At 47.2% G+C, this 18,840-nt stretch overlaps 1 protein-coding gene across 1 annotated transcript in view; it reads right to left on the bottom strand.

Annotated features, from left to right (window-relative positions):
• TRDN (triadin) overlaps positions 1–18,840 on the bottom strand; it is an 865,465-nt gene that overhangs the window by 597,672 nt on the left and 248,953 nt on the right. The gene's annotated exons all lie outside the window — the stretch shown is intronic.

Raw genomic sequence — 18,840 nt, 5'->3', positions numbered from 1 at the left:
AGGCTACATAAGTTTAAATGCAATCTTTTTAATTGATTTTGTAAGTAGTCATTACATTTCAAACCATCTATTTCATATAAAGGATTAGTATATGACCACATGCCTTTTTAACTTAATAAGGAAACTGTCATATTGAGTAATAGGGATCAGCTAATGGTTCTGTCATACCCATGGGAAATGGAAAATTCGAAATCTCAGCCTGAAGAAAAAACTTGCTTCTAATATGAAAAATACACCCCTTTGAATGTCTCTAATCAACCCCAGACTGATTCAGTCAATTTTGTCAATACTCCTATTTCAACTAATACCCATATGCCATTCTAGTGTAATGCTCTCCTATCACTAAATCTCACCCCTTCCATGGTTGATGATGGCAACTGTGAAGAACTGGATTCTGACTCGCTTTCAGTCCCTAAGATTTTGGAACACTAATTTTTTGGATCTCTACGAAGACTAAGGGGGTCATTACCATGTCGGGCAGATCACCACCGCCATGGTGGCGGTGGCGATCCGCCCGACAGATATGCCCACCCGCCACCCTTTTCCCCCCCGCCACATTACAATTGCGGGGGGGACCACAGCGGAGGCAAACACCGCCCGCCACTTTTCCGCCCAGTCGCCTTGCGGCCGGGGTGGAAAAGGGTTCATATGGTGGCGGTGTCTTTCAGATACCGCCAGACATATTTGGATGCGTGAAAATAGGTGCCTTTCTGCGGCGGCGATGCTGCCACGGAAAGGCAGGCGGTCTTTGCTTTGGGGGGCCCCTGCGGGCCCCCTGGTGAAGGCTGAGGTGGGGGTGCACAAGGGGGTATCATTTGCATGTACAAAGCGACAGGCGCCGTGGGGCCTGCCGCTTTGTATATGCAAATGCGAAATACATTTTTTGCATTGTGGCGGGCGTTGCAGAGTGCACCGCCCACCACAATGCTAAAAATGAAGGATGTGCCCGCCACTGTAGCGGGCACATCCTAATTCCCCCAACGGGACCCCCGCCCTTATGTTGGGTGGTCCAGAATGCCGATAGGGTGGCGGGCGGACGAAGTCCGCCCGTCATCCTAATGAGGCCCTAAGTCTCATAGTTTGAATCTCACTCAATGTAAGCTCTGGTAAAATGCATTTTAGTTCTAACTTCAAGTGCCCGCCATTCAAAATAAGGTCCACTGTGGCACTGCCAGGGTAAGAAACTTCAAGCTGTTAACACATGATCATCATGTGCATCTGCATGTGGACTGAGCCAGTGGGTCCACCGTCGTGTTAAGCTTATTGTTTGTGCACAGGCAGACTGCCTCAGAGTGGCCTTTCAATAAACTCGGTGTGTCCTGTAAAGGCCTTAAAACCCAATTGAGCATTCAAAGAGAAATATCCCCATTTCTCCATGAGGATAGTTTGGTTCTGTTGAGCATTATTGTTAGTAGCGGCTCATTCTAAGTCTGCAGTGCCTTACTATATTCCTACTGAAGGCAAAAACGGCATAAACAAAACAAAATGTGCATTTGATCATCTTAGAGAAAGGATTAATGTTTATTCTGAGAGGTATAAAGACACCCTACTGGGGTACCAGAGAGCTGTGATCAGACTTGGCCACCTAGTTGGCATATTCTGCCTGAACAAAAACAAAAGATGCTTCAATCACTCAGCTGTATTATTTCATGGTGATTGGCAGACTTTGTCCTGGCTCAAGAGAGGCCTGTGTGACCTAGAGGTGGGACAGGGAAGCAAGGAGCAGGATTACCATGCATCATTTGAGCCTGCATGTGTTACAGCTGAACACCTCAGAAGCCACATTAGATTGTGCTACACTGTGTAATTATATTTGTCCTGTTACATAGTAAGCATGACAACATTATCTTGATAACAATCGTTTAAATGATATTAGTCTGAAGTGGAACTTGCTTTGTCTGAACGGCGATTTGCATATTTCTGTGGTGTTATTTATGGATATGAGTATTGATATGGTTATTTACTGGATGATGGGATTAGATGGCCTGCATGCACATCAATAATAAGCACACATAGGCCTGGGCGAGTGCATGCTCCTTTGCACCCCCACATGCGGCACTTTCAGCAATGATGAGGGTCCCTGCATATGTTTAATCTTTCTTCTTTAATTTGGGTGGGGTATTTGCTAATATTTGGGGTTGGCATGGGGGGGTGGGGTATGAGGGGTTTTGAAGTTGTACAAAATGTTTGCTTTAATATCTTAATGACACTTGGAAACTCTGTGAACAGGGAATATTGTAAATGCTTACATGCCTGTCTTGCTAAAGTTTAAATCACATAACTACAGAAGAATGCTGATGTCACAAGCCCACATGGACGATAATTAGTTGGAATATACGTGGAGTTAACAATCTGCATAAAGCACAATCAGTGTTTGCATAACGTCATAAGATTGATGACGTCCTATTCCAAGAGACACACATTTCAACTCTCACTTACTCCTTCCTTTGCCTCAACATGGAGTCAACATAGGTGACCCATATATGGAGAGCTACACGATCCTCTGGGAGTGGGTGAGGGACACACAGGGTTGGGCTGTGGTTATGACTGGGAGATTTGAGTGGAAGCCTCTCAGACTGCTCAATATATATATTGTCCCAATATTAATGCTCCAGTATTTTTCAATCATATTATGCCAAAATATCACAAGTTAGTGGACCTGCAAATGCTTTGGGGTGTGGATTTTAACCTGACGCCCTCCTCAGGGTTGAATATAGTGACTGATGATCGGAGATAGCCCTGAAAAATGAATAGTGTGCTGACTCTTATTATGCAATTACATATGATCTAGGAGATTCTTGGAGGGCTTTGATTCATAGGCAATGGAATACAATCACTAATCATCAGAACATGATGTGGGCACTCACATTGATTTATATCTAGATTCAAAATGCACTATGATAAAGGTTTGGGAGGTGAATATTCAGCCAAGAACACTGTTGGACCATTCCTTTTGTTGGATAATTTCCCTCCATCGCAGTGGGTTAGATGTTGGAGAGGGAAGCAGTCTCAATTGCAAGATACTGTTTTTCATTCAGAAATTATGGCTGACATTGTGGAATGCTTCACACGAAATTAGTTGATTTTATGGGAGGCCTTTAAGGCATACATCCAGGTGATTACATTTCTAAAGGGTCAGGTATCCGGATATTACTGGAGATGTTGGAGAAAAAAGTAAGGCAACTTGATAATTATTAAGAATTGAGTAAAAAAGGGACACCCTTCTCAAATATCAGGATACACTGAAAGAGTTTTGGGAGGTTGCAGACCATGAATTTACTCTACCTTGGTAAAAACGCATGGGTCAGAGTGTTTGGAGAAGGTGATAGATCTGAGAAAACATTAGCAAGGGTGGTGAAAGTGTGCAAGAATACCACACAGATTGCGGGCATCTGTGCATACAATTGTCTGATTCTTTGCTATTCTATATGTGTTTAGCAAGTGCTGTTAACGCTTATGTGCTTCTCATTTAGCCAACTCAATGGGTGAAATGTCTTAGCATTTAACTGATGTTAGACTTACCAGGATTGAGTTCCAGAAGTTGGGAATTCTCAATTCCCACCTCATGGTTGAAGATGTCAAGATCCTCTATAACCAGTCTCACGGGCAGTAAGGCTTTACCATGTGCGGCCATCCCGGTAGAATTTTATACGGAGTTCTCCGATTTATTGGTACCCAGGTTATTGCAGGTTTATAATGCAGCTATTCTTAGTGGAAAATCACCTCCACTGATGTTAGTGACCACAATAAATATGCTTCCGGAAGCAGACCATGGCCTCTGTCAGTGCTCTTCATACAAGCTGCTTTAATTTCTGAAAGGAGATAACAGAATACTGGCCAAAATCCTCACTCAACCCCTGTTGGACATTAGTGCTGCCAGAATAATCAGAATGTATCCATCAACGTTCCATGGCCTTTGATGTGCACACATTAATGGCTGTACTTCTTCCAATAGATCCACGTATGCCAGCTACTGCCATTTTGATCAACGCTGAAAAATTGTTCGAGTCACTGGCATGGCCATTCATGAATGATGTACTTAGGTACATGCGATTGGGCAACTATTTTTGGCAGTTGTTAACTCTACTATACACAGGCACTCGGTATTCAATGATGGTTAAAAGCCTGTACTTGGATATAACATCTATCTGTAGGGGTATGCAACAGGGCTGTTCGTTATCTACTTTAATGTTTGCATTAGCTATAGCGCCGCTAGAATATGTTCTTCATGAATTCCATATTCATGTACTGTATTTAGGGTGTAGACCCACCTTAATATTTTTAAATAGTGACATCAATATGCTGTATTTAACAGAACCCAGAAGCTAATGTGACTCCATCACTAGATAAGTTATTGAGTTTGGTGGATACTCAAGGTTAGAAATCAATTGGGAAAAGTCAGAAATATTTCTCTTGACACATAATACTACTACATTTAAGAAAGAAATGAAGAGTACCTGCTAAGGTGGAGTATAGAAGGGGGTAAAATACTTGGATATTTATATTACCACAGACATGGTGGGACAAATTAGGCACACTTTTGGGCCATTTTTAAAGTCCTTCAAAGTATGAATCAGTCGTTATTACTCCATCTCTAAATGCTGGGGTGTTTGTATCTGTTTGAAAGCATCCCCATCTGCATACTGGCAGAATTTTTCAAACAGGTGAAGCAATTGCTACCATGACTTATTTGGGGTAGTGGGCTGCCACATATTCAATGGGTAGTTCTTATGCAACCAATGAAGGAGGGGGCTATCTGTACCACATCGGCGACTGTATTACCTAGCTCAACAAGCACATTTTGCGAACTTCTGGTTTAGTGAACAAACCTCTCAAACATGTAAGGATAGAGCAAACACTGGCCAGCCCTGCCAACTCTCGACAGTATAGTGTTACCATAATTTGTTAAATAGGATGATGTTAAAGTATTTAGCATAACAGGTTGGGCCTGGTGGGGGCTAACAAAACCAACTGGATGACATTTGCCATACTAACCTTTGTTGTATATTGCATGAAACCTGCTTCTCCAACCTATACTAGAGGAAGCCTCTGAAAAGATTTTGAAAGAAATTGGAATCGCACTGCAGGTTGATCTGTCCTCTAATAGGGTCTTCATAATTCTTCTAAGGCGACTTGGGTGAGAAGTTTAACACAGCATTGGTGATGTTGTTATATTATAGGATACATTTAGCTATGAAAGTCATTGTTGTAGATTTCCCTAACACTCCTACGGAATTATCCCTGCTCACAAAAATGAGTCAAAGAGGGGATGATGATAAAATGATCTCCTTTATGCATGCAGAATTGAGGACTGGCATACCCAGCCAAACAGACTTGGGAAGGTGACTTAGGTTACCAGATTGCAGAACTATTGTCACACTCATGTTAAAAACATCCTATTTGTTTACAGGCGCAAATCAATCCAGTTAAGGTATCTCCGCTGCTTGTATTACACCCAAGAGTAGGTTGCTAAGTTCTCCCCTGGTGGGAAAGTGGAATGTAAGAAGTGCAAGGTGAAAAGTGTTTTGCTTCTTCATATTTGCACGTTTGTGCTTCTTGAAGCAAAAAGTTAGGATGGAGATATTTGTTTCTTTGTATACAATGGTTGGGATCACTGTAGCTCCATCACCTGAGCTTGCTCTCTTCAGAGCTAACAGTGAGCTATATAACAAAGTGTGTAGATTTGCATCCATGGCACTGCTCCTGGTCAAAGGTTGGGTAGTAATGGCTTGGATGAGCATGGAGTCTCTCAAGTAGATAATGTTGCCATAGGATGGAGGGGCGTGGCCTGCAGCATGGCCGAGTAAGACGTGTGCCGGCGTAGCTCCCGGCTACTTACACTGATCCGACAACTTTTGCGGTGGCCTAAAGTCCTGAAACTTGGAGTTTTGCCTTCTACGGGGGTCCCTACTCCCCCCTGAAAACAGCGAGTGCTGTGAGAGAGCTGCGGTGGCCCGTTTCCAGCAGAGGCGGCGTCCAGATAGAAGACCTCGCTACGTGACCCAAGATGGTGCCGCCGATGTGCTGGAGGTAGTCCTAGTGCTGCCGGAGATACAGCTGTTTGCCAGGCGCATTGCAGCCGGAGCGGAGTTTCCCTACTGCCTGGTGGAGGCTATGATGGCCGATTGAGGCTCCGACAGGACGTTACATCGGTCCCGGGGAGCTGGTGGACAGGCCGGAGGAGGAACTGAAGCTGGAGTTGGCCCGTCAGCCCATCCGGGGCCTGCCGTGCTTGAGGGGCGGGCCGCCCTGAGCTGGGAGATGCGGTCTGCGGAGGCCCTGGGGGATTCGAGACAGAGACAAGATCCGGAGAGCTGCGGACGCCCGGTCGGCCCATCGGGGCGGGGTGCAGAGAGACAGGCGGGCCCCTGGTGACAGAGACCGGCTGGAGGATTCCCGGAGTCGAGTGGTGAGTGGGGGGTGACTGCGGGCCGGTAGAGAGACTTAAGGAGGCCCCTCCCCCCCAATCAACCGTCTGCGTAGTGAATGGCCATGGAGTGAGGAAGCCTTCGATTGAGGGGGAGACAATGGAGAACCCGACACGAGGAGGAGGCCTCCATTGCCTGCGCTGCCTGGGACCGGCAGCCTGCAGGTTGAGGGCTGGCCCCGGGGAGAGAGACACAGCGGGTGAGGCCCTGGAGGTCGCGGGGCCACAGAGAGGCGCGGCACGCGGAGCTCACCCCGTCAACAGGCTTGGGTGGAGGCCAGAGAAATAGCTTTGACCCGGCGACTTGTGAGAGACAGGGGGCACCCCACTGGCCCGCAGAGTGGTTGTGGAAGTACCAGGGAGTTGTAGTGGCTACGAAGAGGGGGCCAGCATCCCTGAGCCTTGGAGTCCAGGACTGGAAAGGCCCAGCATTCCCGTTCCCCCCTCTCACCTTCACGTTGCTGATTGTGGCAGGAGTCGGGTTCTGGCGGTTCCCGGGTGGCGGCGAGGGGCTCTGCCTGGATCAGGGTGCTTGGGCTACGCGTCCCTCTGGAGGCAGGAGCAGTGCCGGGGATTGTGCTCCCCTCCCTGGACTGAAGCGGGGCTTACCCATTGAGTGTCATTGGTGACTGGGAGTAGAGGTTAGTGCGGCGCCAGGTGGAAGTTGGAGCATAGGGGCCCTGCCTATTGAGGTTGCTGAACTGGGGACGCGGCAGAGAGAGACTACGTGGCACCTGGACGGCGTGCCGGCGGAAGGTTTGCGGACAGCGACTTGAACATCATGGGCAAGAAAAACATAGACCCTAAGCCCCCCCGGCAGGGAACTCTGGACTGGTACACAGCAGGCCCCCCCCCCGGAGGGTGATCCGTCTGGAGCGAGACAAGACACTGCCCTGCTGATGGGAGCCATACAAGCATCCCGGGAGGGCCTGGAGAATAAAATCGGACAAGTGGGAATGGAGGTGACGCTCCTACGGCAAGACCTCCGAAACCTGGCGGAAAGAATGATGGCCTCGGAGACTAGAATAAGAGATGCCGAAGACACCATACAAGACATGAAGAAAGGTATGGCGGACCTACAGTCCTCCCACAAGCAGCTTATGTGGAAGGTGGACGATGCGGAAAACAGGGCGAGACGTAACAACCTCCGCTTTGTGGGTTTTAGAGAGGGAATTGAGGGTGCAAACATGGCGGAGTTCCTGCACTCCTGGCTTCTTCACACTTTGCCACAGGATAAATTCTCTACGTGCTTCATCATAGAAAGGGTGACGCTGGCGAAGCCACCGGCAGGAGCAAGGCCTCAGCCAGTCATTGCTTGCTTCCTGAATTTTTGGGGCAGAGACATGATTCTGCGGGAAGCTAGAAAACTTGGGGAAATCCGCCTTGAAAATGCCCAAATCATGAGTTTTCCGGATTACAGCCGGGAAGTGCAGAAGCAGAGGCGCTCCTTTGACACGGTTAAGGCTAAACTGAGAGACCTCCACGTCCAGTACATGCAGTACATGCTTCTCTTTCCTGCGAAATTGAAGGTGATTTACAAGGAGAAAACATACTTCTTTCAAAACCCAGAAGAGGTATGGCAGTGGCTGGAGGAGCGCCCCCCCACTGGCGCGACAATCATCTGGACTTCAGAAGACACCAGCTATGGAAAGACCCGGGGAAGGCCCAAGAGGATCACCAAAACCGCAGAGACCGAGGCAGCGACATGGCGGCCGCAATTTGGCAGTTACCCCATACCCCAAATCCGGGATTGTACGGAGGAGTTGGCGGAGCACTGCCTCCCTTGTCTCTAGTCGACCGTCGGCTGAAAAAGCACAGTCGGAAGGGGATGAAGAGCTCAGAGGTACATCATCCGAGGGAGAGGAGTTGGAAGGGCACTCACTGCATCCCCTGGTGGTGGCAATAGACAATATGGAACAAGAGAATACACAGGGGATGGGGGCCTCGCAGGGGGACCCCCAGGACTCCAATTCGTGATGATGGGACAGTACCGGCTGACTGAATATTGACTTTGTGGCCACGGAGCATGCAAATTGGACACCCCTCCTGTTTGTTTTGTTCTTTGGGATTGATTTTCTTTCTGGTTTTTACCTGCTTGTGCCTCTGCCTTTACATGTTTCTCTTATAGAGGTTTAGCGTGGGCTCTTCATTTTTTGTTTGAGACGGGGTGGGCGACAGACCTCCTTCACCTGGACAGCATTATCTTGCCTCTAGGATGGGAGGGGGTGAGAAGGGGGGAGCTCTTGGGGTGGTTATGCAACGCTATTGGGGAGGGGAGGGGGGCAGTTTTGGATGTGTGTTGGGGGGTTTACTGTTATCTTTTTAAAGCATGTCTCAGATAGAAATGTTCCATACATCTAAATACCACACACCCGAAGCCGACCGATGCAGGAGCAAGCTGGGAATGATGTTTCCTGAGGTGGTGGGTGGCCCCGGGGCTCTTGCGCAAGATAGTGGCACAGCCAAAATCCTCACGGGGAATGTGAATGGCCTGGGTAATAAGATAAAAAGGGGGTTGGTCATGCCCTTTGTCAAGAGGGCGGCCCCGGACATAGCCCTGCTGCAGGAGACCCACTTACATGGTACGTGATGCAGGTTTCACGCCAGACGGACATCTGGAGATGGCTACACCCTGACGTTAGAGCTTACTCTTATTTCTCGGGGGCACATAAGGTGTATTCTAGATTGGACTACGTCTTCCTTCCCCGCCATGCTCTTAGCACTGACAATCAGGCAGAATATCAGGTGCCGGGAGGCTCAGACCACGCGCCACTTTTGGTGACAACAGGGATGAGACATAGGTCAGGGGGTAGGAGCTGGCGACTGATGGTATGGGATCTCCAGAACAAGGACCTGCTACGGGGACTTAGGGCCAACGCAATGGTTACTTTGCGGAAAACCTGGAATTGGTGCAGTCGGGGTGACTATATGGTAAGCTTTTAAGACAGTCATAAGTGATAGGGCTCAGAATAGGCTAGCATGGGAGAGGAGGAGAGCGCAGGGTGAGCTACACGACCTGGAAATGCGTATATTAGAACTTGAACGGCGGCACGTGGCAGATAGAACAACACAGTCCCTCAGACTACTATTAGACGCACAGCACCATTACAGGGCACTGGCGACGGATGAAGCCAAGACGCAGGCGCAGGCGACCTTACATAGGTTGTATGACATGGGGGATAAGTCTGGAAAACTATTGGCATGGCTGAGCCGTAAAGAGCAGGATGCGAGATGGGTGGAACAGGTGTTAGACGCACAGGGCCATATCAAGCGGACTGATGTCCAGATAGTGCATGAATTTGCAGCTTATTATGAGGAGTTTGCAAGGCCAGGGACCTTGGCTCGACAGCGGAGGTAGGGCATTATTTGGAGACCATTGAGACCCCCGTCTTAGCGGAGTAGGATCAGGCGAGTCTAGAGGAAGAGATAACAGTCAGGGAGGTTAGGGAGGCTCTCGCTAGACTTCGCCCAGGGAAATCTCCTGATCCAAACAGGTTCCTCGCAGAATTTTTCAAAAACAGGGCAGACCTACTCACTAATCATTTGCTGACCTTGTTCGTGGGGGCGGTTCAGGATGGCACGCTGCCCGCAGATCTACGTATGGCCACAATTGTACCTATCTATAAACAGGGTAAGTCGCCAGAGGAGTGCGCGTCCTATCGCCCCATATCACTTCTGAATGTGAAGGTTAAATTCCTGGCAACAATTCTGGAGCTGCAACTGAGATGCGTGATTTCGGCTCTGTTCACTTGGATCGGACGGACTTTCTGCCCGACAGGGCAACCAGGCTAAATCTGAGGAGGACCCATAAATGGCTGAAGGAGGTATGCGATCTTGAGGAGCCCCATGTGTTTATGTCGCTGTACGCAGAAAAAGCTGTCGATGCAGTACACTGGCCCTTCCTGGAGGGAGTATTGCTTAAGTTTTTTTTCGGTCCGAAGTTTAGGAAGTGGGTGATCCTCCTCTACACAGACCCATGAGCGAGGGTTAAAGTCAATGGGGTGTTATCAGAGGACTTTCCCATACGGAGAGGGACCCACCAAGGGTGCCCTCTGTCACCGCTACTGTTTGCCCTTACCATAGAAATAGTGGCGTGTGAGATAAGACACGAAAGAGGGATAACAGGGTTTAAGACTGACCGGAGTGATGCAGTCGAGGAAAATATTTCGCTATATGCGGACGATATCCTCCTATATGTCACCCACCCAGAGGTCTCGATATCGCGTTTATTTACCCTGTTGGGCCGATATGGCTCCCACTCGGGATACAAGATTAATTGGCATACGTCGCTCCTCTACAGCCCCCGGGGAGTGAGCGTGGGGCCTACCCTACCTGTCGCGCTTCGGGTAACTGAGGAGAGGTTTACATACCTGGGGGTATTGGTAACGAAGGACCGCTCAATCTTGTATCAGAGGAATATTCAGCGAGTCCGCACAAATTTCACTGGTGAGGCTGCCAGATGGAAGACCCTCCCCCTTACGATTCTAGGTCGGGCGGCAATGTTCAAGATGATAACCTTGCCAAGGTTCTTACATGCTCTACAAAATGAGTACTTCCCCCTCCCCCGACAGGTCTTCAAAGAGATAAATGGAGAGCTCTGGGCGTTGCTTTGGTTGGGGAAGCAGCCCAGGATTGCCCTTGAGACTTTACAGAGAAATCAGTACAATGGGGGGATCCCTTTACCGAACATCGAGGCATACTGTTGAGCGGAACATTTATCGCCAATAAACGATTGGCTCCATGCCCCTGCGGACCACCCAACCTATAGACTGGAGAGGGGGAAAATGGTGCACCAAACGTGTTTGCACTACATATATGGAGGTAGGGGAAAAGAAAGACTACTCTCAGCAACACGTGTGACCGTGGAGTTGTGGGAGAGGGCGACCCGGAGAATCGGATTGGCACACAAACCAATGAAACAAACCCCGATATGGCATTGTACATGGCTGAAGGAGTTGCATAAATTAAAAGGGTTTAAAAGATGGGATGACATAGGTATCTCTGTTTTGGGAGATCTGCTGAAAAGGTGAGTTTTGAAGTCCTTCCAGGCGGGATGTACGTTGTTACAACGCATGTTGTAACAACGCATGCCTTTACCACGCAAGTCTTACAACGCAAGTCGTTACAACGACTTGCGTTGGAGGGCGAGGATTTAGGAATCTTATAATTTTATATTCCAACACCAGTCCCCGTAACAGTAGGGAAGGTGTTGGAATATAAATTTACAAGATTCCTAATCCCACAGCACCATCCAGCGCAAGTCGTAGTAACGACTTGCTTTGTAATAGCTGCGGGGTAAAGGCACTGTGGTGTAAAAACAGCGTTGAAAACGATGTTCCCCTTCCAGGCGTTAAGTGTTTAATATGGATTACATCATATGCAGTACTTGAAGTATGCACAGGTGCGTCATGCATGGAGGGTGGAGGGGGCGCTCTCGAGACCGCTGCCGGAGTATGCACCGTTGGAGGGCCGGCTCCTACAGGAGCACGTCCCGACTAAGCTAGTTTCCCTGACCTATAGGACTTTGATTAATAATATGCCGGACTGACTGGGGAAACTGAAAGAGACATGGGAAATGGAGCTGGGGGAAATGGATACACTTGATTGGGAGACTGCCCTGATGCACCCTAGGGAAGTCGCGATAATGTCCCGGCTTCGGCTTATACAATCTAAAATCCTACATAGGGTTTATTATGATAGGCACCGATTACACCGGATGGGGCGGGCCACTGACTCTACCTGTCTGAGATGCGGGCGTGAGGAGGGATTACTGAGCCGAGATATTAGGGGAGCTAAGCGCCATATTGGAGACGGCCCTCCCAGTAGAGCCTAGACTGGTTCTGTTGGGCATAGCTAATGAGGTGGATCTGAATCGCCCACTTTTGATTTTCCTCTCGCTGGCTTTGGTGGTGGCCAAGAGGGACATGGCTCTGGCTTGGGGCGCTCCAATACCCCCGCGAATAGAGGAGTGGAGAAGAGGTGTGGACATCTATATGGCAGCGGAGAGGGTCACATATAAATCCAGAGGCTGCCCCAAGAAGTTCAATAGAGTGTGGGGGAAATGGACACGGTACCATGGTCTAGGCGGGGGACTATGAAAGAGAAAGCGTGGATCTCCATGCTGTCCCAACGCAGGGAGTGGAAGTTATGGACATCTATGTGCAATACAGAGTTAGATGACACGGCACTGTATCCACGTGTAGTGTTTTGTTATGCGACATCCTGGGGAAGGTGACTGGAGGGTGGTGGGGGGTTGAGTATGGTGGAAGGCCTTATGTGACATGCTTAATATGTTTATATGTTTTAAAAATGCAAATAAAAATAAATTCCCCAAAAAATGTTGCCATAGGATGTAGTGTATTGTGGTGATCTAGTGGATACTTATGCCCCTGTTTTGCCCCTGTTGTGCAGCCCAATTCGCATTCAAAAGACTTTTGGGAATCTCTATGATCCTTCCTGTTGCAACAGGTAACTAAAACTGCAATTTAGGCTATTGTGGAGGACACATTGACATTAGGAAATGTGGAATCAGTCTGTGTTTCATGTCTGTTGCATTATTATCATAATACATCCCTGTAAGAAACTGAGGAATTAATGTGCTGTAATGTGCTTTTTGACTAATTGGATTGGACGTCACAAGTGTGTGATTTAAAATCCTGCAAAATGTATGTACAAATTTAGAAAGAGGCTCAGAGTTCAAATATAGTCTGTGCTCCTTAATGTACTTTTGGTGTTGCAATATTTTCCTGAGGTAGCCATAATGAGATTCCAGCTTGGATCTACCCTGCAGAGCCAAGATAAGTGTTCTTCTGGTAAGCAGGTGAATCAATTCCTCATCTACAGAATAGTTCCACATAGCGGAGAATAAGTCTGCTCCTGGTAGAAGGGAAGAAATCTTCGTTGACTACTTAATCCACACTTGCTGACAAGCTCGGACATGCCCTTCTGCAGAGAAACAAAGCGAGCCAGACAGATCTTTGTCACCACTAATGAAGTTCTGGAGGGAACAAACAGATTGCTTTGCCAGTTAGGGGCGGAGCTAAAGGCTCTCTAGTGGATGTGACTGACTATGACTTGATAGTGCCATCCTGAACAATCCCATCATATAGTGCAAGGGGATGGATCAGGGGTGGAGGAATGACAAGACATCCTGAGATAGGGCAGAGATGCCTACCTCTATAAAACTCCCAACTCACGTTTATTCCCCTGCAGAAGAGAAGATCTCTGAAACATACTGAAACCTGCCGATGGGCCAGTTTGGAATGAAGCAACACTCTGGACTTGTACTGACTGGGACTCTGAGGGATCTGCATCTCCAGTGCCGGTGGCATTGGCATCTCCACTTTCTCAGGAGTGCAGTAGATGGAACGTCTGTGGATTGGTTATCTGGATACCATTTAACATGTTCCACTTTAGTCAAGCATTTGGGGAGGGTCAGAGCCCTAAGAACAAGGAGCATGCCTCTTCCGTTCACTGTGCTGATGTTTGGAAGAAGTGCAGAGGACACTGTTGTCGCACATACCTATATCAGGAGGGTGGGAAGAAGAAAATAGAAAATGCCCTCCTGCTGGCCACCAGGAAATGAGTGCCAGTCAGGCGGGGAGCCCATCAAGCTGTGTGGTCTGTGCTGGTGGATGTATGTGTAAACAAAACACAAATGAAACCTTTCCTGCTCAAGGCAAATTTGTGTTTAAAAGCCCACAAGCTAAAGGTTGACCCAAGAAAGCACTGGGGTCACCTTAATTCTAATAATTGACTCATGAGACCCTGGGAGTTTTGAACACTTCAGAAGCCTTGCTGATGTGTTAGGACCAGCCAGGATCAGCCGTGGTCTTTAGAGGCCCCTCACTAATTGTCTCAAGTTGTCCTGAGTTTCCCAGATGCAGGAAAGAGTGACCTGGGAGACCTTTTAGCTATCTTTAAGCACTCCTTAAGCTTGGATTTAAGTCTTATGGCTACGAGTTGTATAGACTTTGAGTGTTCCTTCCTGTGGTTTATACGGAGCCAGGTTGAAGGTAGAAGAAGACTCCCATACTCCATTATATGGAACATTAAACATCATATTGACATACACTATTTTGACAATAAATCAGTGCATATTTTGTTGAATGTCATTGAAATGGGGTATACTTGTGCAGTTTTTGCATGATATATAGAATATGTAATCTTTTCTTTAATTATTGTAGTGATGCCACGACAAAGCCAGTATTCTTGACTTTTATTAAATCCACCCGTCCTGTTTTATTAGGGTCCTTAGAGGTGTTGTTGCATTATTAGTGCTCAGGGCTTGCTAATGTGCAGACCCTAAGAGGTGCTTCCTGCACAGGGATTCTAGGATACATTTAGCAATCCTTTTGGTTGTGAGACCGTTTTGAAAGTGTCTCAATGATATTTACATCTGCTATTCTTCTGCATACTAGATTTGTGCATAGTATTTAGTAATGTGTAAAATAAAGTACTTTTATAAGAAAAAATACAGACTGGACAGTAATTTATTAAGTGTTGTGTGTAACATTGATGAGTTTCCGCGCCACCTCCCAGTAAATACGTCTTTGACAGCTCTTCCTTAAAACCCTGAGAGGCAAGTGTTAAAATGTGGTACGCGATTCTACGTATTTATAGGCTTTTTTAAATGTATGTATTGCATGGTTTGGAGGGCAGATGTTGCATTATAACGTCTCTTATATTGAGGGTGTTGAACAGAGATCCAAAATCCCCAGATCCGTGCCATATTTTTAAGGATATCTATATATCATGAAAAAGGCTTCACTCTGAAACGCGTAGACACTCTTTTATTGTTACTTTGGCCTTGGAATAAATCCTAGACTGCAATTCAGCTTCCAGGAGTGCTGCTCCTTCCTTGAAGTCTGGGTCGAAAGCTCTGTTTATTTAATGGTCAATAATGCCAAAACAATGGCAGATTGTGTTCTATGGACAGCCGCGTAGCTGGGGGGGAGGGGGGGGGCGGTCCGCCCCAGGCGGCACCAGTTTTGAAGCGGCCGCCGCGGCACTGGAGGCCCGTTGCGGCGGCCTTTATTTATTTGGGAAGCAGCCGGAAGTGGGAACGATTTCAGTTTGATTGTGTCCCAAATAAAATTAATTATTAAGGCGGCCGCAGCCGCAACGGGCTCCCAGTGTGTGTCGAGGCCGCGACCCGCCGCAGCCCAGAGTCTGTGACAATAAGTAAGTCCTCCCATTACTGAAAATTCGAGCCTCCACGACTAAGTGCCTTCCCAGTGTGTTCTTGCGACTTGCGGTTGGAGTGTTTGTGTTTGCCATTCATAATTTAGTTTAGTGAGCGCAGGTACTTTCAGACACAATTACTACGGGTGTGTCAATAAAGTTGGTCAAACTTGAAATCTCCGGCACAGCTTGATTATATTTAAATTGAGCTCAACACCCTCGTGTCATTACATCAGTACGGGGTCACGTCATGACGAACGTTGTTCTCGTTCAACTACGGTGAGTTTAGATGATCCATGTGCATTTTAAAGCACACTTTTGGCATTTTATGGGGCATGAATATCAATATTTCTAGATTTGCCTTTTTGCAGGCAACACGTTGTGGGTACGAATTTTATTTGGGGATCATCACTGGGTGTTTGTGAACATAGTCGCGCACATTATTGTTCACTTCAGCTGACTTGTTCTTTGTTTTATAGCTCTCCTAGCTTTGAGATATCGCCTGTATTCCTTATTGGGAAGATTCCCATTTGAAAAGTGACGTGCACAGTTTATTGCATTCCTCATCCATAACAATTTATTGTAGCATTATAGCTCTAATTGTACTTTGTTTTCTCTTGTAACCTGCGCACTTGTCACTTTTTCCTCCTGCAATGCACTGTTTACTACCTCATGTATTTTGTTTGCTCACAATTGTCACTTTTACCTCATGTAACTTAACGTCTGCTTTTGTAATTTGTTCACTTGTAATTTTCTCCTCATGTATCATTACTGTTCCTATTATGAAGCGCTCTGACGCCTTCGGGTAAATTCCTCGCTATATAAAAACGCATAAATAAATAAAAAATAAATAAAAACAATAAGTCAAGTGGGGGCAGGTGGCAGTCAGTCACAGTGCAAATTAATGCAAAGCCGCGCGCAGTCCAGCCTGCACTCCAGTGACTGACTGTCATCACGGTGACTGTCACCTGCTGCTCGCAACTGCAGACTCATGCACAGTGCACTCACTAGTAACGCGGGACTTACTTTTGGCAATAAAAGTCCTGCGTTTGCACTGCCACTGTGCCTGCCTGCTGGCTTCTGTGCTGCAGACAGTTACAAATTAAAAAAACTTAAAAGCCGGTGGTCACTCAGGACTCAGTGCAGGCTGCAGTGCAGCGCGGGCTAGTTAAGTCCCGCCGCCGCGTTAGTGACGTCCTACCTAGGTTGCCTCGTCCTCCTCCGACCGTTGTTGGTCGCCCCCTCACGTCCCAGCCTCGCTCAGAGAAGTCCTCCAGGGCCGTCAATCAGTGTAGCATGCGCAGCGCGCGCGAGTGCTACCAATGACGGCTCTGTATGGACATTTTTGGCCAGCCCTCGCCGAGTCGCGATCAGAACGTAGCAGTGACGCATTACGCGCTCACCACTACGCTCTCGTAGTGTGACTCGTGGTGTCAGAGACTAGTTAATTCTGGCCTGGGGGCGCCGGCGGGCACTGGGCAGTGCCTTATATATTATTTCAGGCGGCAGAGGCAGCTTTCAGCTTGAGAAGAGGTGAGTGAGAGTGAGATAATTTACGTGCTTTCGGCATTGGCAAGCTCATGATGATTGTTGTTCCCAATCCCATGAAATGAATGATGATGAATTAAAATCATTTCCCTTCCGGCCGAGGCTGGCTGCCATCATCGGTGGTGTGCACAGAGCACGTATTGAACGTCAGATGTGCTGTGTAGGTATTTGATGCAGTTCTTCAGGGAATTATAGGAGTGGGAGTCGTTGACGCGGTGATTTAACTGGGGCTGGGCAAGTACTGTCAGGTGCTGAAAAGCTGTACTACGTGTCTCTCGAACATCTTTCAAGTGCTCACCGTCCTTTTTCCCCAGCACCTCCCCTCACCCCCAAGGGGCGCCAATCTGAGGGATAGCCCCAGGCGCCACAAGCTCTAGCTACACCCCTGTCTATGGAAGTGACTCATAAAAATACCAACCATCCTCCGTCTGGCACCCACGTCATAATCACAGAATCAGTGTGATGTTCAATAGTACAATTACAATGCACACCTGTACTCCCGATACACTGGTTTTCATATCCTCTACAATGGCCTCGACTTTAGTGCTCCATTAGCATCATTTTTCAGACATGAACCTACCCAACTCCCGACAGTTGGCATGTAACTGCTTTACCCTTCTTTGTTGCTTCTTGTGGCTTTCATGACACACTGGCTAGCTCTGACGATTGCCATACTTTTTTGGGCTTATAGAAGCATATAATGTGTAAAACCACAAAGCTGATTTCAATCAATTCACAAATATACAGAGGTCATTTGCTGTCAGTAGAAAAAAATGCAATACAGAAGATTCCTTACCTGAGTTCTAAACATTTGGACCTGGTTTTTGCAGTAACTCAGGTTTTCCTTTCTGACTTAGGGCAATCGGGAGGCTGTTCAGCCTGCTTTACAAGGGAAACCACCGTTACGACGCAACTTTTACCACACAGTGCCTTTACAACGCAGGTTTTTCAACGCAAGTCATTACAACGAATTGCGCTGGGGGGCGCTCTAGGATAGGTAATAGTTGAATTTACGATCCAACACCTTCCCTACTATCCACGAGGACTGGAGTTGGAATAGTAAATTAAACTATTCACTATCCAGCACCCCCCAACGCAAGTCGTTGTAACGACTTGCGTTGAAAAACCTGCGTTGTAAAGGCATGCGTAGTAAAAGCATGCATTGTAACAAAGTACATCCCTTTACAATGTGCTTTTTTCTCTTACTGAAGACCGGCTTCAGACTGTCTTTTGATACTTAAGCCAGTCCTAAATAATGTTCATGATTTTATTAAACCTTCATAAATTAGGCCTCGTGCCTTCTTGGAAACAGTCTGAAGGCTGTTTAAATTTAGATTTCTCCTTCGTGAATCAGTCCCCAGAAAGTTAACTGGCAGCACAGCACCGTGTATTTTGTGAATTTCTGTCAAGGTGTACAGATGGTGCTCGCTGGAGGTATTAATAGTCTAATTTCAAGCATTCAAACTACATTTAGAAATAAAAAGGAGGGAATCTGTTTGGTACACTTAAACACTGACAAAAATGATGTCGTCACCCGCATGACATTAAACTGAATTATCTCACTAATATAATTATCAGGCCTGCTGCATACTAATTTTTCGAAGTTCTATTGTCCTCCCGTTTTTGTAATTGAAGTAGGAATTACTCATGTCATCCGCTCATAAATATCTTAGCGTTGTTTT

Source organism: Lissotriton helveticus, chromosome 6 (assembly GCF_964261635.1).
Source record: "Lissotriton helveticus chromosome 6, aLisHel1.1, whole genome shotgun sequence".
In the NCBI taxonomy this organism is placed as follows: Eukaryota; Metazoa; Chordata; class Amphibia; order Caudata; family Salamandridae; genus Lissotriton; species Lissotriton helveticus.
Note: the sequence above shows the minus strand (reverse complement) of the source record. Positions and strands in the feature narration are given on the sequence as shown.